The 26,899-nt window shown below is 38.2% G+C and overlaps 1 long non-coding RNA gene across 1 annotated transcript in view; it reads left to right on the top strand.

Annotated features, from left to right (window-relative positions):
- The window catches only part of LOC138759800 (uncharacterized), a 122,890-nt gene that overhangs the window by 52,836 nt on the left and 43,155 nt on the right, over positions 1-26,899 (top strand). The window contains exon 2 of the long non-coding RNA XR_011355093.1: positions 3,534-3,634. This is a non-coding gene — a long non-coding RNA (uncharacterized lncRNA). The remainder of the gene's footprint in view (positions 1-3,533; positions 3,635-26,899) is intronic.

Raw genomic sequence — 26,899 nt, 5'->3', positions numbered from 1 at the left:
CTGCCGTTCCAGGTATCAGCCTGGTGAATCGCCTCTGCACTCCCTCTATTCCAAGAACATCCTTCCTTAGGTAAGGTGACCAAAACTGCACACAATACTCCAGGTGGGGTCTCACCAAGGCCCTGTACAGCTGCAGTAAGGTATCCTTGTTCCTATACTCAAACCCTCTTGATATGAAGGCCAACATACCATTTGCCTTTTTAACCGCCTGCTGTACCTGCATGCTCACCTTCAGAGACTGATGTACAAGTACCCCTAGGTCTCTCTGTACTTCCCCATCTCTTAATCTATTGCCATTCAAATAGTAATCTGCCCTCCGGTTTGTATTACCAAAGTGGATAACCTCACATTTATCCACATTGTAGTATCAGAATGTAGAGCATCGTCACACTGAGCACTGGTGCACCCCAGGGCTGTGTACTTAGCCTGCTCTTGTTCATGCTACAAAAGATACAGGAATATCAGAGCCAGCACCACCAGGCTGAGGAACAGCTTCTCCCCATAGGCAGTGAGAATGCTGAACGACCAAAGGACCACATTAAACAACAAAGACTCTCATTTGTACGAAACACTATTTATTTATATATGGATCTAATACTTGTCCTGCATATGCATTAATTTTCTACAAGTGTGTTATGTCTGGTTGTATGTCTGAATGTTTTTGCACCATGGACCAGATAACACTTTTTTGTCAGGTTGTACTTGCACAATCAGATGACAATAAACTTAACTTGAAAAGGATGAAGTTGCTCTTAAAGCTGTAACAACAACTTACAAATTATTCTCTCTAGACCATAGATTCTTAAGGTGTTGCTTATGCCCCACTGATTGGGCGTGGGAATATTTTGGTGGGGCATGGGGCTTAAGAATATTTTAGTGGGGCATGGGAATATTTTGGGAAATAATTAAAAAGTTGGTTTGAAAAAATAAACTCATTATGTTGGTGTGAAAGATGTGACTTGGCAACGCTGTCAGTACAACACAATTGTGGTAACTTCCAAGTAAAATCATTTTGTTCTTTTTATTTTCATAACGTGTTTTTGTTCTTTCACTGTTTCTCTGTTGTTTCTCCATTGTTTCTCTTATTTTAACTGTTATTATCCTTGGTAAACAATTATATTTTTTTCTGACCAATCTTATTATCATCCATTCCAGATTATCTCAACAATCATGTCTCCGTCTATACCCCTTTACTTTTTCAGTTCAGTTGTGAGTGAGACCTGTATTCAGTGGAATTATTGAAGTCTGGGTTTATATGATGAACGTGCACCTTTTTGCCTATTATGCCAAAAAACTTTGACAAATGAATCAATGAAAGCAGGCCGTCTTGAAGCTCATTTGAGGGTAAGACATCCTAGCCATGTCAATTCGAAAATGGAATATTTTTAATCACTAAAAGAGAAGATTGAAAATAGATCAAAAATCATTTCATTATTCACTGCACAAAGTACAGCCCTGAATCGTACCCTTGAAACTTGCTATGAAATTTCCCTGCTGATAGCAAAACATGAGAAGAATCATATGATTGGGGAGGAACTGATTAAACCCACAATATCATTGTTTCTCAAAACAATTCTGCAAAAGGATGACAAAGATGTCCCAGAAATGCCATTACTGTCTGCAACAGGATAGATGACATGGGTCAAGATGTTGAAAAAAAAGCCTATTGAGAAGTTGAAATCACAAACTTCTCAATGAAACTGGATGAATCTACCACATTGGGACAGTGAAGCTCTGTTATTAGCATATGTGAGATATATTGATCAGAACGAGTTTCAAGAGAGATATTGTTTTGTGAATCATTAGAAATAACAATTACTGCAGTTGGTATCTACAGCAAGCTCAAAAATTATTTGGATGAAAATGAAATACCAAAAGGAAACATTATGCTCCAGATGGTGCACCTGCTATGATCGGTAAAAAAAAACCTTGATGTTTAAAATTAATGAAGGATAAAAATCCAAAGATGTTGGTTGTGGATTGTGTGTATCCATCAAGAAAACTTAGTTACCAAGAAAGTTTCCTCTGTTCTACACGAGATACTGTGATCAAGTGTATCAATGTCATCAAAGCTAACGCCAAATGTGAACATCTGTTTTTAAGCAGTTTTGTGTTGATAAAAATGCAGAATATGTGAGACTATTGCTTCACACTGAAGTAAGGTTTATGGAACTGTTTGATCTCCTCAGAGTTTTTGAAGTGCAAACTTGAATAGAAGTTCTTGCTAACAACAGGTGGCAAAGCTTATACGAGTTACTTGATGGACATTTTTGCGAAACTAAGTACATTGAACAAGCAACTCCAAGTAGTAAATATGACACTCGTTGATGCAAAAACAAAGATATTTGGATTCATTACACTTTTAGAATTAGGCCAAAGGAATATTTTTGCACAAAATTTCAGACAATTCTATTGGTTGAGCAAGTGTGAGGTAACTAATGCTGTCACAAACATCATTGTTGACCATTTGAAAATGTTGGTTACCGACTTCAATGATAAATTTTGTGATTTAAAATAATCCTCTTGGTTAACTCAGCCATTGTTGGTGGACTTATCTGAAGTTCCAGTGCAATATCAAGAGGAGTTATCTGAGTTGTAACATGATGAACCATGATGTGGCTGTCTAACAAGATCAAAAAGAAATACCCAAACTTGACTACTGTAGCAAGGGAACTATTGATACATTTTCCATCACCTTATTTAGTAGAATGTGACTTCAGTGCTGTTAGTAATTTGCTACTAGCTAAGATAAACCGACTGGAAATTACAAAACGTGGAGATTTGAGGTTGAAACTAACAAAATTAGTCCCTTGAATCAAAAAAATCGGCAGCCAGCGTCAGGGCCAAGGTTCCCTGACGCGATGACAATTATTGAATGTGTGTTTGAGATGGTTGATATATTGAAGTAGTAGTTGAACATAAAATATGTATTCCAGAGTATTCCTGACCTTGAATGCATTGAAATACACGCAGTAAATTATTTAATTAAAACTTTTTTGAATATATAACTTTTTTCCACTACTGATGGGGCGTACGTTTTTAAAAAAAATTAAAGTGGGCCCTAGGACAAAAAAGGTTGAGAACCTCTGCTCTAGACAATTGGTCCTCAGCATTTTGCTGTGAAACTCATTACCACACCTTCCAATTAAAAAGAGCTCAATTAACTTCAGTCTGATTCTATTTGAAGGAAGAAGCAGCAATGCAGGTAAGAAAGCATAAAGCCCAGGGTTAAATCCACTTAACCTAAACTAACTTAAAGACCAATGCCCAGGGAGGCATTTTTTTCATAAAGTTAACCACCTTCGACAACCCATATATTGCAGCTTTACTTGCACATTGCTTTCCCGGATGGCGTATCATTGTTAAGGTTGACAAACACCCTCAACATTTATACAACAGATTAATTTCAGGCTCTAACTGAAACATAATTAACATTTACCTGATTGGTTGCCCACAGGTTCATTGACCATGTCACATTCACACCATTTGGTAGCTCAAGCCAGTTTATAAACTTTCCCATGCTTTTGCCTTAGCAGTCACCAACGAGCCTGCAGCAGACGTGGACATACCCCTCCATAAATCTTCGTCCGTGAAGCCAAGCCAAAGTGAAAAAGTGAAGAATTCCTGTTCCTGGGTGAGTAGATGCTCTGATTGAACTCCATTCTGGGAGACCAAAACTCCACCTTTGACTTAGTGAATCCAGTGAAGGTGGCCCTCATACTTCCTATAGTATAAAAGTTCAGGGCCCTCTTAAATCTTCCATGATGTTGTCCCACTCACTCATCAAATGTTATAACTATGATTAGAAGCAACCTATTTACATCGAATATCTGATTGCTAAACAGCCTGTAAATCCTCTTCTATACAGTGTCATATGAAAAATGTTCATGTTGCTATGTTAAAATAATTATTGATGTGAGCATAACAGGAGGTTGGCATATATTGCCTATTTTCACTTGTCTTGAAGAAAGAGCTGTGGGTCAACATTTTTGACCTTTTTTAGCTCAGATGACAACCTTTAATGTTATGGAGCAAGACATTAACCCAACCACTTCAGGATGGTGTGCAACTTTATTAAAAGCATTAAAAACCTAAATGAGCATCTTGGACTGACAAATCCTTTGTTTCATGGCAACCAAGCCTGGAGATAAATCTATGGCAGTATGCAACTCATCTGCAGGATGGTCACATTACCTCACTGGAGATAGCAGTGTATTCTTGGAATGTTTTTTTTTTGCCTTCTCTATTGAGATTTGTTATTTGCCAATTAGGACTACTGAATCCTCACGTAGTTGAAACTTGTTGCATCTTGCCCTGAAGAAATATCCTTGTAAATCTTTGCTGATTGACAACAAATAGGAACTTGCTCTTCAACTTTTGATGCAGCTACTTTCTCCTGGAACCTAGGAGTAATGTGCTCTGCAACAGATCTACCTGACTTTCCAAAGAACTAAACTGCTGGACTTGAAAATCCTCAACCTCAGCAAGAATTACTTGCTTGTTTACAACTCAATATTACAAGATGCCTTCTTGGAATTGAAACAAACAGAATTTACAAGGAGATAGCAGGGCAGCTGACCTGACCTCGAAAATATGATGATTTGAGCAGGGAGTTCTGGTAATTCCAGCAAATTACTGAAAGACCAGCAGCTTCTGAGCAAACTCCTGGTGTGCTTAGGTATCTTTTTCACGTGGAAAACATTTAATAACAGTTTGTGAGATTGTGTGGAAAGCAAAAGTTATTTCTTGCAGAAATATTCCTTTGGCCTTACACACTACTCCCAAATATTTGGCAAGACCAAAATAATGTTTTTGTTTAAAAGTTGATATATTTTCCTCTGTCTCAGTACCGTTCAACTTCCAGCAATTGGGGACCGGTGGTTGGGGGAGACAGCCGGGCAGCCGAGGGACCATAGTTGGGGGAGATGGCCAAGGGACCAGCGGTTGGGGGAGGCGGCTGAGAGACCGACGGATGGGGGAGACTGCCAGGCGGCCGAGGCACTGGCAGTTGGCAGAGATTGCTGAGGGACCAGTGGTTGTGGGAGGCGGCCGAGCAACCGGCAGTTGGGGGAGGAGGCTGAGTGGCTGACAGTTGGAGTAGACGGCCAAGCAGCCAAGAGACTGCGGTTGGGGGACATGGTCGAGGGACCAGCGGTTTGGGGAGGCGGCCGAGGGACCAGCAGTTGAGGGAGGCAGCCGAGGGACCAGTGGTTGGGGGAGCTCGGGCAGCTGAGGGACCGGCTTTTGTGAGAAACTATCGAGGGACTGGCGGTTGGGGGAGACAGCTGGGTGACTGGAAGGGGGTGGGGTTGGATACGGCAGCACAATTTGGGTGGGCTTTCCGAAATCCGTAAAAATCCGAAATTCAGAACACACTGTCTCCCAGTGGTTCCGGATAAAGGAATGTGTACCTGTACTGTACTAGACAGTACAGATGAACATAGATTTTTAACCTTTACACTAAATATAACTAAATGAATACACATGCATTATAGTGGAACCCAATACTTGGGAAATGCCAACAGTTAATATTCTCACACAGATAACTGAAGTCAAATTTCGACCTGATTAGCTCTCGGCTCTCATATTTCCATTGCATTGTAGGGTTTATCATGAGGTTGAGCAGGGATCATCAGGTTTTGTGGAGAGTGTGAAATCATTTACAAAGGCTACAAGAAATCAGGAAACTCTTCTGGATACCTAGCCTCTGACTTTGATTTGCATCAACAATATTTATGCAGCTAGACATTTATATATGTGGTTAATAGTGAATCTGTTATGTTAATATTAGGGATATGGTGTCAGTAAGTGTCACCATCACAAGGTGATTAAACTCTCTCATACTTGAGATGATCAATGTTACCTTGATCATTAATGTTACTTAGTAATTAATAGATCAAAGATGGATGTTGTTTAGATGATATGGAATTGAATACTGATTGACAAAGTGTCAGGTGAGTTGGAACATTGGGAGAGGTTCTGTCAGAACTTTCATGGCTCCTTTTTCTGGTTGCCAACCACCATAGAGTTGTTTCATGGTGAATTTTGGCCAATTTTGTGATTTTATTTTCTTGTGGGGAGCTCAGTTGGCTATCAGCTATATAAATAGCAAAAATGAATAAATATCAAAAAATCTTGGTCAAGGCAAGAACATTTTATGAGTGGAAAAGGCTAGTTCCACCTCAGTTCTTAAAACCAAAAGGGAGTGTATTAAATGGTAAAAGATTGAGAAATGTTGATGTGGATATACTTGTTGATTTTTTAATTCATTCAAGTGATGTGGGCTTTGCAGGCTGATCCCGCATTTAATTGGCCTTCTCTAATTGCCTTTGAGAAGGTGCTTGTGAACTGCATTCTTGAACCACTAAAGTCCTTAAGATGTTGGATATCCACGATTTTGTTAGGGCAGGAATTATAGGATTTGATCCACCAACAATGAAGGAATAGTAATATACTTCCAAGTCAGGATAGCTTGTGGGTTGGGGGTAGGGGAGGAGTTTCTAATGATGGTGCACCCATGCTTTTACTGCCTTTGTCCTTCTATGATGGGATGATGATGGTGTTGAATGCATCTTTACTGTCCAAGAGATCATGAGTTTGAAGGTGTTACAGATATTGCAAACTGCTGCTACTGTGCAGAGGTGATTGAGTAAGTGAATGGTTGTGGATAGGGTGCTTATCAAGTGGGCTTCTTGTGTGTTGTTGAAGCTATACTCATCCAGCTAAGTGGAGAATATTCTATCATTCTCCTGAACTGAGCCTTGTAGATGGAGCTCAGGCTTTAGACAGTGAGGAAGTGAGTTACCATATATACTCTTGTCATAGTCAAGTGTTTTAGGCCAATTTTGCGAGACAAATTTGGGGTTGTTGAATTGTGCCTAGGATAGGGCCTGTGGCTGAGGAGTTGGGAGGTCTGTGATCGGGATGTCTGGAGATTCGGTGGTGTAGCTGCAGTAATTTACCCAATATACACACGATTTAAAGAATACACTCATTCGTTTTTTTAGCACAAAATGGAATCGACTCTCTTCCTCTTAGACTCAATACTTCATCCCACCAAACCCCTCTGACCTTTTCATTGGCTCACTGCCACATGGATGATCTCGACACTTTCAATCTCCTCCTCCTGTATCCAACATCTATCACAACATATGCAGCCTTTTGAACTAACTCGGCATGCGTGCTATCTCTCCCACATGTTACCTTGGATACTATCAATGGTGACCAGCACCACTCCCAATGCAAAAAATTATGCAACCTCAAAGCCCCCCCCCCCCCCCCAGCTTCTAAGCCATGCAAGAATGTGACTGATTGGATCTGTCCCACTGCATAATGGTCTGGAGGGCTGATAGTCTGGTCCGACCTCATTCAATACTGCAAAGCAGGCAGTGTATGCTCCGACTAGCTGGGGTACAATTGTTCCTCTGACATTGGCACCGATGCAGAAAATGAACCATTGATATACGCCGGTTTCAATCTGTCAATGGAGAGCATGTCGACTTTCCCATTTCTGTGAATTACAAAAGTCTTCAGGTGGTGTCATAAGACTTCAAAGGGCTCATTGTAAATGGGCTCAGTGGTCAGCGAACAGCATCATATCAAAGGAATGCATGTGTACAGTGTTGTAAATCATCCAGAACATACACTGCAGATGATGCATGTTGCATAGGTGTAGGTTTGAGCAATTTCATGCTTTCCCGAAGATAGTTGACATAACTCACCAGGTCATAGAGTGCTGTCCCGGGACTCAAATTTGCAAAGTCGGCATGCCGCCGTGCACCATCTCCTGCTGCTGAAAATCCAAGATCTGTTTTACATCAGCCAAGGAGAACTATGGGAAAATGTTCGCTCCACATAGATTGTATCACCAACTACTGTCAATGCTGCATTCAAATGGCGATGGAAACACTCAAGGAGGCCGTTAGCCTGAGGATGGTAAGCAGTAGTCTGAATACGGGTAGCGCCCAAAAGATCAGTGAGAGCTCGGAACAATGCTGACTCAAACTGAGACCCTCAGTCCATTGTAATAGTGAAAGACAGAACCCAACGATCCACGAAAGTCTAAGTGATCCTCCGCAGAGATATCAGAGAAAGGAATGGTCTCCTGCCACCTGATATCCCGGTCTTTACATGTGACCAGATACGTATATCCTCTGGATGGCAGAAGTGGGCCTACCAAGATCAGGTGCACGTGATAGAAACGGGAATCGGGAACAGCAAAATTTCCCAGCCTGGATTTTGTGTGTCTGCAGACTTTAGAGCATTAACATGGCAAGCAGGTCCTTGCCCATAATCCAACATCCCATTTAATGTGAGGCCAGATATAGCATTCAGTGATCAGTTTGATCAACACTCTTCTACCGGGATGAGACAGTTTACGAAGAGCCTCAAAAATATCTGGCTTCATTGCCACTAGCACAAAAGGCTGTGGAAAAATCACAGACCAATGTTTCACCTGATTCATCCAGGCTCACATCTTGATGATGGAGACCAGAGTTGATCCAGCGATGTTGGTTGAGATCAGGATTGGTGTGTTGTGTACAAGCTATGCCAGTGAAATCGATGGCAGTTGTCACATGTAAGGCCTCATTGACATGCCTGGACAGAGTGTCGGCCATGGCATTCGTCTTCCCACGGATGTGCCGTATGTCCAAGGAGAACTATAATGTGAAGTCCATGTGTCGAATTTCCATGGTCAGGGTGTCAAAAGTTCGGATGGGTGGGTGGTCGGGATATCAGGAGTTCAGATGGGTGGGCAATCGAAGCATCGAGAGTTCAGATGGGCGGGTGTTCAGGGCATCAGAAGCTCGGATGGGTGGGTGGTTGGGACCAAAAATGGGGGGGGGGGGGTAGTGTCTATTACAGGGGTGTTACAGACTAACAACCTTTTACATTTTGTGAGGGACTAAAGGGACTTTGTTAGCACTAACAAAGGAACAGCAATGGCCAAAAACTCACCAGACAATGGTAAATTCAAAATACTTCCTTTTATTAAAAACTATTAACATAACATTTCTTACTTGTATCTAAACTTTACCCCACTATGCACAAATATAAGTGTGTGTGTGTGTAATGAAGTCCCAACCTCTGAAAAATCCATTTTAAAACTTCAGCATCATTTTAGTCTTGCTTGAAGGTATTACATTTTCAGTTTATAAATAATTATAAAGCAATTTTAAACCTTATCTTCAGATCTCAGTAAATTCACAATTCTTTCAATGGGTTGTCCTTCAGAGAGATTCTTCAAACTGAAGTGACCATGTTCTGGGCAACAAATGTATCTCGAGTGAATAGGATAATACAAGTCCCGTCTTTCCAAGAGGTCAAATCTTCTTTTGAATGAAGACTTTGGAATCTGTGTTCCCAAACTATGAAACTGCCCTCTTTATCTTAAAGAGACAGATAGAAGTAGGCTTCTCTTTTGAAATCTACTTATTCTGTGTCCCCCTTTTATTAGGAGTAACATAACACCTAGGTAGCTTTTTGCCCTCTGCAGGAAATATTGCTGCTGGTCAGTCCTGTCTGAGCAGGACAGTGAATTTCTATAACTGACCTCTTTGTCTCCGATTTCAATAATATATTTCTTGCAACTCTCTCATGTCGCATGGTATGTGACATCATTTCTGTCTTTGAAGTTCATAATGTCTTTTCACACCGATGTGCTAAAAACATTGAAGTCAACTTATGCCTCCATGTTGACTCATCACCTTCTTTATACAATCCACTAACTATCCTGGTATCATCGGCAAAATTGTAAATGGTGTTATTGTCATGCCAAGCCACATGACCATAGGTGTAAAGTGAGTAGAGCAGAGGGCTAAGAACACAGTGGTTTCTCCGGGATTGATGGAGATTGTGAAGGAGATGTTCTTACCAATCCTCACTGATTGTGGTCTAGCGGTGAGGAAATCCATGATCCAGGTCTTGAACTTTTGAGGGGATGATGGTGTTGAATGCATCTTTACTGTCCTAGTGTTCCAGGGCTTTGTGTAGAGCCAGTGAGATGACATTTAAATGGAGTTTTGGTATCTTAAACTTTGGGAGTTTTTACTATTTATTAGTTAATTGGTTTTACCAAGCCAAATTTAAACCTTGTATGTGTGGAAAAACAATCACCTGCAGAGCTGCAGAGAAAAATTAAAAAAAAACTGATGGTTATTGCTAAGGAATTAAAGCTGGCTGAAGTCAAACATTGGATGAAGAAAATACAAATACAGAGGAGTTTTATAGTGAAATATATAGGTGAGGGAAAAATTATTGAGAAAGACAGACAATTTTCTGGAGGATAGATCTTTTGAATTGCAATTGGAATTGGAGAAATTAAGGATGGAAGAAGAAAGAGAGAAACAGAGGGTGGTAGAAGAAAGAGAAGAACAAGAGTTTGAATTGCAGAGACAAAAATATGAGACAGAGAAAACTGAAAATGGAGGAAATATGAGTTAGATGGAGCTGAAAAATGGAAGGAGGAAATTGAAAGAGATATATGGTTTCAATTAGAGAAGATAGAAATTGAGATAGAGGGAGGTAAGAGAATAGAGGCTGTAACTCCTGGAAAGAGGATTTTGGCTAGTCGAGAGGTAAATCTTGTTCCTCCTTTCAATGAGAGAGATATAGATACATATTTTCAGCTTTTTGTAAAAGTTGCTGAGAGCTCAATACGTCCAAAGGAAAAATGGCCTCTTATGTTCCAAAGTGTATTGAAGGAAAAAGCACAAATTGCATACTTTAGTTGAACTACAGAGCAAGTGGTAAATTGTGATACTGTTAAACAAGCATATTGAAAGCTTATGAGTTGGTTCCAGAAGCATATAGACAGAAATTTAAGAGTTTGGTAAAAACATGGAACCAATCTTATTTTGCTCTAGAAAAATCTGTATGTCTTGACTGTTGGTGATAATGATTTTGACAGATTAAGAGAATTGATATTAATTGAGGAAATTAAAAGGTGTATTCCAAATGAGATTAAATTATATCTGGATGAAAAAAACGTGGGGACATGGTTAGCAGATGAATATGCCCTGATTCACAAAAGCAAATTTCAGTATAGTGAGCCTGTTCAAAAGGTTAATGCGGAGCAGATTAGTAAACCTGAAATTAAGTCCGAGGGGAATATTAAGAAAAAAGATGAAGGTAAGGTGGGAAAGGACAGAACTTCTGGATTTGTATGTCATTTTTGTAAAAAACCTGGTCATGCTCTTGCAAATTGTTTAGTGTTCAAAAAGAGATGAGAAAAGGAGGTATTAACAGAAGTGTGTATTCAGACAGTTGAATTTAATGAGAACAGATGTTCCATACCTGGTAAGGATGTTATGGATGTATTTAAAATTTTTGTGTCAGAGGGCTTGGTTTCAGCAAAGGATAGAAATTTCTAGGTTCCAGTTAAAATTCTTAGAGATATTGGATATTGGGGCTGGCCAGTCACTGTTATTGGAGAATGTTTTAACTCTTGATCAAAAGACGGACACAGGAGAGACGACTTTGGTTAGAGATGTTGGAGGTGAGATAGAGTCAATATCTCTGAACAAAATAGTGTTGAATTCAGAATTAGTTAAAGGACCAATTGTAGTAGGAGTTATTTCAAAGTTACCCATGCAAGGAGTCTCATTTTTATTAGGGAATGATTTGGCAAAGGATAAGGTTGGGTCAGTTTTGATATTAACAAATAAGCCTAGTAAGGATGAGGTTGAAGAAGATTGTGAGATATATCCTGCATGTGCTGTTACAAGATTTTCGTCTATGAAAATGTTGAGAGCAGAGGAAGATCCAGTTGATAGAGACTTTCCCGGTACTTCTGAAATAGTCCAGAAGAAGGAGGTTAAATGTGAGAGTCTGGATTTGTCTTTGACAAGAAAGAGTTAATTGAGCAACAAAAGCCAGATTCTGATCTTGTTGATGAGGGAGAAAGCTGTTAATGAGGAAGAGATTAAAGAAATGGCCCTATGGATATTACTTGAAGGGTGAATTGTTGATGAGGAAATGGAGACCTCTTGATATTCCTGCTAATGAAGAGTGAGGGGTGATTCATCAGGTGGTCATTTTTATAATTTACTGGAATTAAATTTTAAATTTGGCCCATTGTACACCTTAGGGTGGTCATCTTGGTGTAAAGAAAAACATGAATAAAATTTTCAAACAATTTTTCTGGCCTGGTTTGAGGAAGGAAGTTGTAAATTGGTGCCGGACATCTCATCTTTGTCAAGTTGTGGGGAAACCTAACCAGGGTCCTATTTCACTCGGGTTATTGTGGATTGTATGGATCCCCTGCTTAAAACAAAAGCTGGGAATCCTTACTTGTTAACAATTACGTGTACGGTGTCCAGATTTCAAGAAGCTATACTATTGAGGAATATTAAAGCAAAGACAGTATAAAGGCTTTGGAAAAAAAATTTCACTGTTTTTGGTTTACCTAAAGAGATCCAGAGTAATCAAGGATCTAACTTTATGTCTGGATTGTTTCATCTTGAAACTCAGGGAGCTTTGGAAAGATTTCATTCTACTCTTAAAAATATGATGAGGATTTAATGTCCAGAGAATGGGAAAGATTGGTAATTTACTTTTATTTGCAGCAAGGGAGGCTGTGCAAGATTCATTAGGTTTCAGCCCTTTTGAAATTGTGTTTGGACATCAGGTTAGAGGACCTTTCATGTTGTTAAAAGAACAGTGGGTTAATGAGGATATGCAGTTGGATTTGCTGGATTATGTTTCTAAATTTAAAGATCGGTTACAAAAAGTGTGAACTTTGGCTCAAGAGAATTTAGAAATGGCTCAGTGTAAAATGAATTGTTTATTTGACAGGAAAGCTCAAGTGAGGAATTTTAAGACAGGAAGTAAAGTGTTAATTTTGTTCCCATCACATGACAATCCTCTGAGAACGGAATTTTCTGGACCATACGAAGTGAAATCAAAACTGAATGATGTTAACTATGTGATAAACATTCCAGATCATAGGAATAAAACTCAGGTTTGTCATATAAATATGTTGAAACCTTATTTTGAGGTGTTAGTTGTTAAAAGGGTTGAGGAAGTTATGGATCATAAGATTATTGAAACGGAATCTTGTGAGGGTAACCTTAAAGAAACTATGGTTCCTGTGCATCTGTCTAACTCAGCAATTTTAGAAAATCTGATAGGCCATCTTAAATCACATGAACAGAAGCAGTTACTTTTGAAATATGCAAATTTGTTTCCTGATGTGCCAAAAAGAACATCAAGTGATTTGTCATGACGTGGATGTGAGAGAAGCAGGTCCCATAAAACTACACCCATATAGAATAAGCATTCAGAAGGGTAAAACCATGGAACAGGAGGTGGAATATATGTTGAGAAATTATATTATGAGGCCTTCAAACTTAGATTGGAGTTCTCCTTGTGTTCTGGTACCTAAAACAGATGGACCTGTTAGGTTCTGTACAGATTACAGGAAGGTTAATTCATTAATTAAAATGGATGGTTATCCTATTCCTAGAATTGATTATTGTATTGATAAAATTGGGAAAGCAAAATTTCTTACTAAAGTGGATTTGTTGAAGGGTGGTGGTAAGTGCCTCTAATTGAGAGAGGAAGGATTATTTCTGCATTTGTGACACCATCTCCTTTATACAAATATAATGTGATACCTTTTGGCATGAAAAATGCCCCTGCAACATTCCAAAGGATGATAAATTTGGTAATCCAAGGTTTGACGCATACAGATGCTTATATTGATGACTTGGTCATAAAAAGCGACACATAGGAAGAACATCTGAGGGAATTGGACAAATTGTTTGCAAGATTATCCAAAGCAAACTTAACTGTAAATTTAGCAAAAAGTGAATTTGGACATGCTACTTAGGACATGTAATTGTCCATGGCAAAGTTGCACATATTCAAGCTAAAGTTTTTAGGTATAGCAGTATATTATAGGAAATTTTGCTGATGTTGTTCTTCCTTTAACCAATCTTTTGAAGCAAGGGGAGAAATCTGTGTGGACTATAGAGCTTTAGAAAATTTAAAGGAGATGCTATGCCATTACCCTGTTTTAAAATCTTCTGATTTTGACAGACCATTTTCTTTAGTAGTGGATGCCAATGAGGGGGAAGCAGGTGCAGTTTTGTTACAAAACTATGATGAAATTGACCATCCAGCTACCTAATTTTTGAAAAGATTCAATGTTCATCAAAGGAACTATACACTATTGACAAGGAACTGTTGTCTATAATACTTCCTCTGCAGAATTTTGATGTGTATCTGCGTACCTCTCATGAATCAGTTGTGATATTTACTGACCACAATCCTCTGGTGTTTTTGAATAAAATGATGAATAAAAACAGAAGATTGTTAAACTGGAGTTTAATATCACAAGAATGTAATCTACAAATTAATCATATCAAAGGTACAAATAATGTATTAGTGGATTGTTTGTCAAGATGTTAAAATTGAACATGTAAATAAATATAAACTCTCAAGATTGGGATCTTTCTTTGGCTTGGCTTCGCGGACGAAGATTTATGGAGGGGGTAAAAAGTCCACGTCAGCTGCAGGCTCGTTTGTGGCTGACCAGTCCGATGCGGGACAGGCAGACACGATTGCAGCGGTTGCAAGGGAAAATTGGTTGGTTGGGGTTGGGTGTTGGGTTTTTCCTCCTTTGCCTTTTGTCAGTGAGGTGGGCTAATATGTTATATATTGTGTAATGTTATCACTTTAGTGATGGTAAAGTTGGTTTAGTTATAACAAAATTTTAACTTGAGTTAAAATTCCTTTGTAGGGAGAGAGTGTTATGGGTTTATTTTATTTTATATTATCTATTATCATGTTCTTTAAAAGAAATAGATTGTGGGGCTTTAGTGTGAAGGTCACTTCACAAAAGACATATCATTTAAAATGCAAGAGCTATGCATAAGTGGAGACTTCATGTGCATAGTGACTTTACAGAAACTTTGAAGGATGCCTATGGAGACTTCACAAGTAGGTGTTAATTGGACTGATGTCGTGGAGCAAATGGACTATTGTCTTTAAAAAGCAACAGATTCCCAGGCAGAAACTGATTCCAGTGCCAGCAATCTGTCTGGTTGCAGTTTGCTGTTCTAAGAGCAGTCATATGGTTTTGCAAACCGAGAGAGAAAAAAACATGTGAATCTTTGGAGAGAGAGAGAACTGAGTTCTGCAGTGGCTTTTGGAGGCTGCAACATGGCAAGCTGGCAACTTGTTGAAAACCCCATTTTGAAGACGGGTTGTGAGTTCTGAGTTCAGCCTGTTGAAAACCCTTGTAGTCCTTACAAGAGGAAATGGCTGGCTAGAGTGTTTCACCTGAAATAAGGGAAATAAGTGGAACTCTGTAGGGACCTTGAAGAAGAGGTTATCGTTTGGAAAACCCATGATGGGGCAAGTTTCTTTGGCAAGACACTGAAGTGATTGATCGGAGGGAATCAGTTTGTATGTGTCCAATGAACAACAAATCTCTCTCTGAAAACAACTAGAACCTTCCTGAGCAGTAACCATTTACCTTTAAGCACCAGAGCCTGGTGAAAATTCATAAAATTTAAATTCTGCGCACAGTATAGGAATTGCCTGATAGTGGTGAACTTGGAGGAGTGAGAAGTGAGATTGGACTGTGAATCAAAGAACTTTTCTGAACATATACACATTACATATATGTGCACTTAGAATTAGAAGGTGGTTAAGTTAGGTTAAATTAATAGTAATAAGTTAAAGTTTGATTCTGTTTTTATGTTTTAAAAAAATCAAAAGGAACTTTTGTTTAAGTAACCATTTGTCTTGGTGAATTTCTATTGCTGCTGGGTTTTGGGGCCCTCTGGACTCGTAACAGTACTTACAGCAGAAAGAGGACTGTGCACTATTTACCTGATAGTTAATTGCAACATTTCTCTAAAAGTCCACTGAATATATTCAAATTGGTCTTCTGAGAGGGTCAGCTTCATGTTTTATTGTGTGGAAACCATGAAAAGACAACGCAGACAATTTATTTCAATGTCTCTGGAATCAAATGAATCACTGTCTTGTAGCAAAACATAATGCATTGATTCTGAGTCCTGAAACTTCCAAAAGAAACTGGAATAAAGCAAGATTGTCAATAATGCCATCCTGTGTTCATCACACTGTTATGGCACCAGAAAACCTCAAAACCCAGCAGCAATAGAAATTCACCAAGACAAATGATCACTTCAACAAAAGTAGTTTTTAATTTTATTTAAACATAAAAACAGAATCAAACTTTAACTTATTACTATTAACAAACTAATTTAATGCCCTTCTAATTCTAAGCACATCTATGTAATGTGTGTATAAGTTCGGAAAAGTTCTTTGATTTATAGTCCAATCTCACTTCTCATTCCTTCAAGTTTACTGGTTGCAGGCAATTCTTATACCATGCACAGAATTTAACATTTATGAATTTTCACCAAGCTCTGGTGTTTAAAAGTAATTGGTTACCACTCAGGAAGGTTTTCATTGGTTTCAGAGAGAGCGATTCATTGCTCGTTGGACACACACAAACTGATTCCCTCCGATCAGCCATTTCAGTGTCTTACCGAAAATTTGCTCCATCAGGATTTTTTGAAATGATAACCTCTCCTTTTTGTTTCCCTTATTTCCGGTGAAATGTTCTAGCCAGCCATTTCCTCATGGACCACATGGGTTGCTTCAACAGGCTGAACTCAGAACTCACAACCCATTTTCAAAATGGGGTTTTAAACAAGCTGCCAGCTTGCCATGCTGCAGAAACCAGTTCTCTCTCTCTCTCTCTCTCTCTCTCTCTCTCTCTCTCTCTCTCTCTCTCTCTCTCTCTCACACTCACTCTCTCAGAGAAAGCCTATCTGGTCTCCTCTCTCTCTCTCTCTCTCTCTCTCTCTCTCTCTCTCTCTCACACTCACTCTCTCAGAGAAAGCCTATCTGGTCTCCTCTCTCTCTCCCTCTCTCTCTCTCTCTCTCTCTCTCTCTCTCTCTCTCTCTCTCTCTCTCTCTCTCTCTCTCTCTCTCTCTCTGCTTGCAAAACCACATGACCATCTGAGAACAGCAAAATGCATTCAAGCATTCTTCAAAGTTTTTGCAAAGGCACTCAGTGCCTGGACCGTCTGGCTTGAGCATAGCTCTGGTATTTTAAATGAGATCTGTTTTGTGAAGTGTTTGTGTTTGTTTGTGATCTGCACTACTCCCACAATCAATCTCTTTCAAAAACATATCTATATATAATATAAAATATGATATAATCCGTCACAGCACTAATCATGGCATATAGTTGCTTCAGACAGTTATACTTAGCCTCCAAAATTTATCACAATGACTTAAATAGAATGAACTTTAAAAATAGGGAACAACAGATCGGTGAATAAGTTGTCAAATAACCAGTTTAGGACTTCTGATGCTGGATGAATTTCTTGAAGATAATCTCTACAGCAACTTAGAAACATTTTTGATTAATAAGTACGATTGCTATGACAGCATCAGCGACTTGGGTTCAAATCCGGTGTTGTCTGTAAGGAGTTTCTATGTTCTTTCCGTGATCGTGTGGGTTTTCTCCAGGATACTCCAGTTCCTTTCCACATTCCAAAGGCATACGAGGTTAGGTTCATTGCTCACATGGATATATTTGGTCAGCGCAGGCTTGTGATGTATCTGTAATAAAATAAGAAATAGATAAGCAGGTTTGAAACAGTAGTCTTAGATTCTTAAAGATTCAGGAGAATATAGATCAGGGTTAAATAATATCTTGGTTGAGTGAAACACTTTAAAATTAATGGGTTAGTGCATTAGCAACCTCAGGTTTTCTGTTTACATCAAGATAAAAAAGGAAAATTGACAATTTAATCAGATCTTATTACAGTAAAATAAGATAATTGCCATTAAGATATAAATGCAGAGTCCTCCAATTTAGTTTTACTCTTTTTGTGGGTATTTCTCTGGTGATGTTTTGCATCCTGTAGTGGAGATAAAGCAATTGGAGCCACATTTGGTAGAATTGAAGATGATGCTCAGGAGAATTTAAACTGCCTCCTGATGGTTGTACATCTGTTTCCCTCCATATTTATCCCCCATCTCTGCTGTGTTGTCATGAAAATGATGAGCCTTCTTGAAAACCACGCCAGTTCTTGTTATGTAGTGATGCAAGACCATTACCGGAGTAGCAACAAAAGACTATTAATATATGTCCATTTCGTGGCTTGGAGAGATAAAGATAATGATGTTTCTCTTCATGGTAAAAAGTTGTGGCATCATTAAGTAACCTTAATGAATTGATACTGCTGTCTGTCTGTATAATGCCTGCACACTCTAATTTAACTCTTTTTCCACCTGGTTCTTCAATACATATGGGACACACCAAATTTTATAGTAGATTCATTTTGTACCTGGCTTGATATGGTTATCTGAATTGTGTCCTGTAATATTAGTCAGGGTATACAGGAATAATTCTGCATACTTTCCTAGTAATATGTTTCCGTATGAATTTGAATTGTCTGCACTGAACAACCCTCTCCAGTATAGATTCAATTCTCTGTGTTAGACTTTTCTCATGAATGTTTGTGACTATTGTAATTGTGCGCTGACCGTTGTGAATCACAATAATTCATCAGAATATGTTTCAAGCCTTTTCTACTCTTCTTGTCTAATACATGGCTCAGATGCTCATATTGATATAATAACCATTGCACCACACTTTAGTCTTGATATTGTTCCCTTACTGACGATGCTGTAAAAACCCGATTTTCACCATTCTCACTAGTTTTCAATACTGAGTAGACTTCCTCTCTTTGACTTCTTCCTGTGTAAACTTCCTCTGTGAAGAAATTAGACCAATTGAGTTGCATTGATCTGAGTTGCATGTTGTGGAAATGTGCCCTTCTTCCTAATTGTTAACACAATTTGCTTTCTTTTCAAACATGAAATGTGCAGTGGATCTTATTGTTTCATCCATAGTAGCGATTTAGGCACATGCTTCCAATGTCTTTGGAAATGTAACCTTCGCCTTAATGCTATGACTGTAAACTACTGTTATATTTGTGCCCTACAATGGACACAATTCTTCAGTATTGCTTAACGCCATTTCCATTGATGCTGCAATTTTGCACAAAGATTAAACAAGAATTTCTGGGTTTAATGAATTTTCACATTGAATAAACTGCAAAAGGAACGTATGGTCAAGAAGGTGCCTAAGCTAAACAGTAAAGAACTGCAAGTGCTGAACCCATTCTTTATGCTGGCAGATCCTCCTCATGATCATTTTTTTATGTTGTTTGATCTAAAAATCATTCCCATGAGTTTGAACTGAAATATTAATTTGTCCGATCATTGGTTGCCCTTGCTTGGTTAGAAGAGATCTTCCTTTACAGTTTATTCCATACTCTGGAAACTGTGCTTTGTACACTGTTGTATATAATGCCGGAGATAACCTGTGTGGGTCTGTTCATACAAGAACCCTTCTCACTGTACAGGGTATTTATTCTCTGACAAATAAACTAAAATAAGACATCAAGGCCAAAAACTGAGGGGCTATTTTTCCCTCTTTTTTCTGAGGCTATTTCTGCTATAACTCAAGATCTCATATTGGAGAGGGGAGCGTGGCAAGATGGCGTAGAGGGCAGCCGTGCGATCCCACCCCTCCTCAGCCAGTTTTTAAAGCACCCGTCTTTAAAGTTTAAGTGAATAAAAGTTGTATCTTTATTTTTGGGAACATTAGTGGGTCACAACGGCGACTAGTGTTAAAAAAAAACGAAAGCTCAATTACAGAAGAAATTACCTTTTAAAAGTGCTGAAGAATTGAGGCCTACCTGTCCAGCTGAAGCCACGAAATTGTCGTTTGGAACCTCCAAGGCACAGAGAACTCCTGCCAGGCTGAGTATTACACCGGTGCCGACTTGTCTCCACATGTTGACGAGCTCGGCTGGAGTTGATTCGCATGTTCGCGATGGCGACCAGCTGAGAGAAGAGCCCTTGAGCCCGAACTGCCGTTGGGTGAGCCAGGGACGCACAGAATGGCGTCAGAAGTTGCCGGGCATGCGCGGTGCCTCAAGGGTCCGTGAATTACTGGGCCGTCGGGTGTGCAGACCCGCAGCGGCACCGGGAAGGGCTCAACAACGTTGAAAGAAGAGGAAAACTGACCTTTAACGAGGAGTTCATGGGAACAATTGGAGGTGGAGTCTAAAGAAGGTAGGCCTCAAGATGTGGAACTGGAACCTGGAAAGGAGTCTGTTTGTACAGTTTTGGAAGGGATTGCCTATCATATGGACAATATGTCTAAACAAATGACTCAAGGATTTTTGGATGTGACAACTAAAATATCTAATATGTCTGAAGATATATTTAATATGTCTGAAGATGTATCTACAGTTAAGAGGGATGTCAGTGCAAGAATTTTTTTTAAAAATTGAAAGCTTTTTCTGAATGTAAAATTCAAGTTGTACATAATAAGGAAAAAATAGAGAAAATGGAAGATTCGTTTGTGGATTGGGGAATCCAGAAGAAAGACTTACTGAAAAAAATTGATTCATTGGAAAATCAAAGTCGGAGAAACAATGTGAAAATTGTGGGTTTTCCAGAAGACATTGAAGGGTCTCATCCAATAAATTTTTTCAAGAGTTGGATTCCTGAGATGTTGGGCAAAGAGTTTTTTTTCTGGAGGTTTAGTATTGGAGAGGGCACATAGAGCGTTACGAAAGAAACTGTTACCAGGACAACCACCACGAGGTGTCTTAGTTCGGTGCCTGAACTATCAAAACAAAGAAATGATACTACAGTGGGCGGGACAGAAGGGACGACAAAGTCAATCTATCTCCAATGATGAGTGAAAATAACAGAGTAATTTTTAATGCAGATTTGAGTCAAGAAATTATTAGGCGACAACGGGAATTTAATTCGGCTAAAGAAGTTCTGTGGCGGAAGGGTTATAAATTTGCTTTTCAATATCCTGCTGGGTTAAAAGTCTTTTATGGTAACTTTCAATCTCAATTTTTTGAGAATGATCATGATGCATTAATTTTTGCTAATTCATTACCGGATTTACGAGGACATGGAAGAATTTCGCCATCGTCGCCCAAAAAGAGGGCAAATGGAAATAGGAAAAATGGAAAGAAAAAGGTTTTAACACAAAGTCTTATTGACATTGAAGATCCGGAACAATCATTGGGAATGGAGCCATTGGGTTGAATATATTTACAGTATTGAATTGTATTAATGTGAATGATGTATTTCTGGCTGGGTGGGGGGGGGGGTGGATAGCACTGAAATCTTTGATAGTCATCTGCCACTAGTAGGGTTTACCACACCCAGTTTTTTAGGGTGTTACTACCTCTGGGTAGTGTTTTGTTTGGGGGGGGGATAATTAATTTTTTTTCTATATATACTTTCTTTTAAAAAAAATATTTAGGGGAGGGAGAATGGTTTTAATTACTAGAAGGGGAGCGATATTTTGTAGTAAGTGATCATATTGTTAGTTTGTAAGGATGTCTAATGTGAAATTTGCAACTTTTAATGTTCAGGGGTTAAATAATCCGATTAAGCGAAAGCAAGTTTTGGCTTGTATCAAGAAAATGAAAATTGACATTGCCTTTTTACAAAAAACACATTTGACTGAAAAGAACATTTGAAATTGAAGAGAGATTGAGTTGGACATGTGTTTTTTTTCTTCATTTAATTCTAAGGCAAGTGGTGTAGCAATTTTAATTCATAAGAATTTGTCTTTTAAGTTGCAATCTGTGGAAAGGAATGCTGGAAGGGTTTTAAAGGTGAATTGTAAAATTTTTACTGAATCTTGGACTTTGCTTAATGTTTATGCACTTAATGAGGACAATGAGTGTTTTATTCAGATGCTTTTTTGTTATTAAATCAAGCTAATGAAAATATTTTAGTTGGGGGCGATTTTAATTGTGTCTTGGATCCTTTGTTGGATAGATCCCCAAAAAGTATAAAGAAATCAAAGATGGTGATACAAATTGGGGCCTTGATGAAGGATTTAAATTAGGTGGATATTTGGAGAAGGGAAGTCAGCCTGAAGAAAACTGAGGTCCTCCATCAGCCAGCTCCCCACCATGACTACCAGCCCCCCCACATCTCCATTGGGCACACAAAACTCAAAACGGTCAACCAGTTTACCTATCTCGGCTGCTCCATTTCATCAGATGCAAGGATCGACAATGAGATAGACAACAGACTCGCCAAGGCAAATAGGGCCTTTGGAAGACTACACAAAAGAGTCTGGAAAAACAACCAACTGAAAAACCTCACAAAGATAAGCGTATACAGAGCCGTTGTCATACCCACACTCCTGTTCGGCTCCGAATCATGGGTCCTCTACCGGCATCACCTACGGCTCCTAGAACGCTTCCACCAGCGTTGTCTCCGCTCCATCCTCAACATCCATTGGAGCGCTTTCATCCCTAACGTCGAAGTACTCGAGATGGCAGAGGTCGACAGCATCGAGTCCACGCTTCTGAAGATCCAGCTGCGCTGGGTGGGTCACGTCTCCAGAATGGAGGACCATCGCCTTCCCAAGATCGTGTTATATGGCGAGCTCTCCACTGGCCACCGTGACAGAGGTGCACCAAAGAAAAGGTACAAGGACTGCCTAAAGAAATCTCTTGGTGCCTGCCACATTGACCACCGCCAGTGGGCTGATATCACCTCAAACCGTGCATCTTGGCGCCTCACAGTTTGGCGGGCAGCAACCTCCTTTGAAGAAGACCGCAGAGCCCACCTCACTGACAAAAGGCAAAGGAGGAAACACCCAACCCCAACCAACCAATTTTCCCCTGCAGCCGCTGCAACCGTGTCTGCCTGTCCCGCATCGGACTTGTCAGCCACAAACGAGCCTGCAGCAGACGTGGACTTTTTGCCCCCTCCATAAATCTTCGTCCGCAAAGCCAAGCCAAAGAAGAAGAAAGAAGAATCCTACAGAGAAGGATTTTTCTTTTAATTCGTCTCAACATGATTAATTTTCTAGAATAGATTTAGTTTTAGTATCGGCACATTTATAAGGGTATTACAGGCAGAATATAAAAGCAGGGTTATATCAGATCATTCTTTATTATTTTTTTTCTTATGTAAGTTCAGAAGTGGTATGTTCATCTATAGATGGAGATTTAACACAATGTTGTTGAAAAAACCAGGGTCCGTTATTTTTGTTAAAGAACAAATTACTTTTTTGTCTGGAAATGTTAATTCAGTAAAAAGTTGTTTTGTGTTATGGGATGCGTTAAAAGCTTATTTAAGAGGACAGATTATTAGTTATACCACTAAAGTTAAGAAGCAATATATGGCAGAAAGTTTTGAATTAGAAAAGCAAATTGATGAATTGGAGAAGGAATTTCTGAAGGAAGTGACAGAAGATTAAAAAAAAAGTGGCTTTGACTAAATTGAAATTGTGTTATAATATGTTGCAGACTTATCAATTTGAATGTTTAATTAATCGATCTAAGGAGTGTTATTATGAGTTGGGTGAGAGGGCACATAAGGTATTTGCATGGCAGTTAAAGAAGGAACAGGTTTCACGGATTATTAATGCTGTAAAAAATAATTCAACAGTTATGTATAAACCTCAGGTAATTAATGACCAGTTTTATTCATTTTATTAAAAATTATATACTTCTGTGGGGAAACAGGATAGTGATTCTATTGATTCTTATTTATCTAAGTTATCGTTATCAGCATTAGGAGAGGAGAATGTTATGGATCTGGAAGTTCCATTTACAGAATTAGAGATTAAGGCGGCTATGTTGGAAATGCCCAATGGGAAGTCACCAGGCGATGATGGGTTTTCGGTGGAATTTTATAAAACTTTTTATGAAGATTTATCTTCAATGTTTGGGGAGGTATTACAACAAGTGACTGAACAGTATGAGTTACCAGAATCTGGCTCTAGTGCTTTAATTATTGTAATCCTGAAAAAAGATTGAAAGTGTATTCGTATAGACCTATTTATTTATTGAATATTGATTATAAAATAATAGCAAAAGTGTTAGCAAATCAACTTGCTAAGTATTTACCTAAATTGATACAGGTTGATCAAACAGGCGTTATTAAAAATAGAAATGCTTCAGATAACATTTATTGATTGATTAGTTCGGTCAGTGCATATCGACAGCAGCCCAACCTTGTGCTTGATGTGGAAAAAGCCTTTGATAGGGTCGAATGGGATTTTTTATTTAAAGTATTGCAGAAGTTTAAATTTCTCTCTTTTTTTATTGGTTGGGTTAAAGCTTTATATACGAACCCGACTGCTAGGGTGGTGACAAATGGTCAAGTTTCATCATCGTTTAAATTGACGTGTTCAACTCGACAAGGTTGTCCATTGTCACCAGCTCTGTTTGCATTGACTATTGAACCGTTAGCTCAAACAATAAGGCAAAATGAACAGATAAGAGGGATGAGAGTTATGGATGAAGAGTATAAGATTAATTTATTTGCAGATGATGTTTTGATATATTTAACAAACCCAAAACAATCATTGCCACATTTACGGAAATGTTTATAACAATATGGAACATTATCTAGATATAAAGTTAACTGGGATAAGAGTGAAATTTTGCCAGTCAGAGAAGGAGATTATTCAGAGTATTAAAATATTATAAAATTGAAATGGTCTGATAAAATTAAATATTTAGGAATAATTGTAAATACGGAGTATCAATCTTTATACAAGTTAAATAATGTTCCATTATTAAAAAAGATTAAAGCAGATTTAATTAAGTGGAAAGATCTTCCGTTAACTTTAATTGGTTGAGTTAATTGTATTAAGATGGATATTTTTCCTCATATTCAATATTTATTTCAATCATTACCATGTTCTCTTTCAAAGAGTTTCTTTCAGGATTTAAATAAAGTTATGAGAGAATTCTTTTGGAAAGGTAAACTACCATGGGTAGCATTAAATAAACTTACTTGGAAATATGCATTAGGTGGGCTTCAATTACCTTATTTTCAACATTATTATGAAGCAGCCCAGTTGAAATTTATTAGTAGATTGATGGATTTGGATCGTCCCCTGAGTTGGGCTAAAGTTGAGATGGCCTGTATTTCTGAAGTCAAGGTGCATCAATTTATATTTCGATGGAATGTAAATTTGTTGAGGGAATATAATATGCCAATATTTCTATTAAAATTAAGATTTTAGGTAAATTGTCAATTTTAACTCCATTATATAATAATCAGCTTATTTCTTTTTCAATGTTTAATAGTCATTTAAAGACTTGGGATTCTAAAGGTATAAAAACATTACAGGATTGTTTTGTAAAAGGACAGTTTCTTTCTTTCAATCAATTGAAAGAGTGTTTTGATATTGCTGAAAATTCTTTATTTGTTTATTACCAATTTGGATCTTTGGTGAAAAATATGTATGGTAGAGAGATGATTTTACCTGTATTGACGGAATTCGAGTCTTTGATTTCTTCTATACCTAAAAGGGGTTATATTTCTGTTATGTACCAAGTATTACAAGACAATATGGATAAGTTGGAATGGAAGAAGTCTAAGCTTAAATGGGAAAATGATTTAGCTTTTGTTTTTCCTGAAGATTATTGGGCAGATACGTGTCATGATAGTGTTACTAAATTGACGAATGTGCGGTATGAAATGGTTAATTATAATTTTCTACATCAGTTGTATTTAACCTCTGAGAAATTGAAAAAACATGGTTTTAGTAATTCGGAATCATGTTTTTGATCTGGTGTCTGTACTGGAACTTTTTTACATGCTCTTTGATCTTGTGTGCATGTACAACCATTCTGGGGATGAAATTAAGTTAATTTTATAAAAATTATATAATTTTAAGTTACCATTTTTTTAATGGGTTATATGATTCCTTTAAGGGGATTAGGGTTGGATAAATTTCAAATTGTATTTATATATTTAGCATTGTCTGTAGCTCAAAAATGTGTAGCAAGTACATGGAAAGATAAAATAGTGATTAATATAATGCGATGGCATAATGAATTGAAAGCTTGTATTGTTATGGAACAAAATTACATATAATCTACATGACAATTATTTTTTTTTTGTTAATAAGTGGTTACCATATTTGGAATATATGCATTTAGATATATTTTGATTTATTGTATACTTTTAGTTTCTGTTTATATATTTTTAGCTCTCCTTAAGAGAGCTGGCTGATAGGGTGGGATGGAGGATGGGAATTTGATTTATTTTTTTTCTTGTTTTTTTTTAAATTTAAATATATATTCATGTAAAATTTTCTTTATGGAATGTATTTTATATTACTATTAATGATTCTTCGAATAAATGAAGTTTTTTAAAAAAGATCTTATATTGGAAATCTGGGATGTTTCCCTGTTCAGTCCACTGCAATAACCTTTCATGCATGAGACCAGGGGTGACCAAACTTGCTTAACATAAGAGCCACATACAATAAACTTCAGATGATTGAAGGCCTCAGGCAATGAAAAAAATATATTACATATATGTTTTTACTTTCATGCACATTTTGTTACCAAAAAAAAACAAAAACTACATGTATGTAATAATATTTATTGATGTACGTAGTTTTGAACCTGTTAATTTGTATTAGTTTCAATAATCAAAAAGTACACATATGCATGTATGATAATAGTTGAATTTTGTGGACCATTTTTTAGGGTAAAATTTAAGGGATCAACTATTACATGTATACTACTTTTTATTGTGATATAAAGTACATATCATTTGGGGCATCAGGAGCTCGGAAGAAAGGGCAGCTGGGATGTCAGGAGCTTGAATGGGAAGGCAGCCATGGTGTTGGGGCCTCAGATGGAAGGGCAGCTGGGTTTTTGGGAGCTCAGATAGGAGGGTGGCTGGGGTTTCTGGAGCTTGGATAGGAGAGTGGCTGGGGCATCAGGAGCTCACATGGGTGGATGGCCAAGGCATCGGGAGCTCAGAAGGGAGAGTGGTCAGGTGGGGAGCTTGGATGGCCAGGAGACTGGGG

The sequence above is a fragment of the Narcine bancroftii genome, chromosome 4 (assembly GCF_036971445.1).
Source record: "Narcine bancroftii isolate sNarBan1 chromosome 4, sNarBan1.hap1, whole genome shotgun sequence".
Taxonomy (NCBI): Eukaryota; Metazoa; Chordata; class Chondrichthyes; order Torpediniformes; family Narcinidae; genus Narcine; species Narcine bancroftii.
Note: the sequence above shows the minus strand (reverse complement) of the source record. Positions and strands in the feature narration are given on the sequence as shown.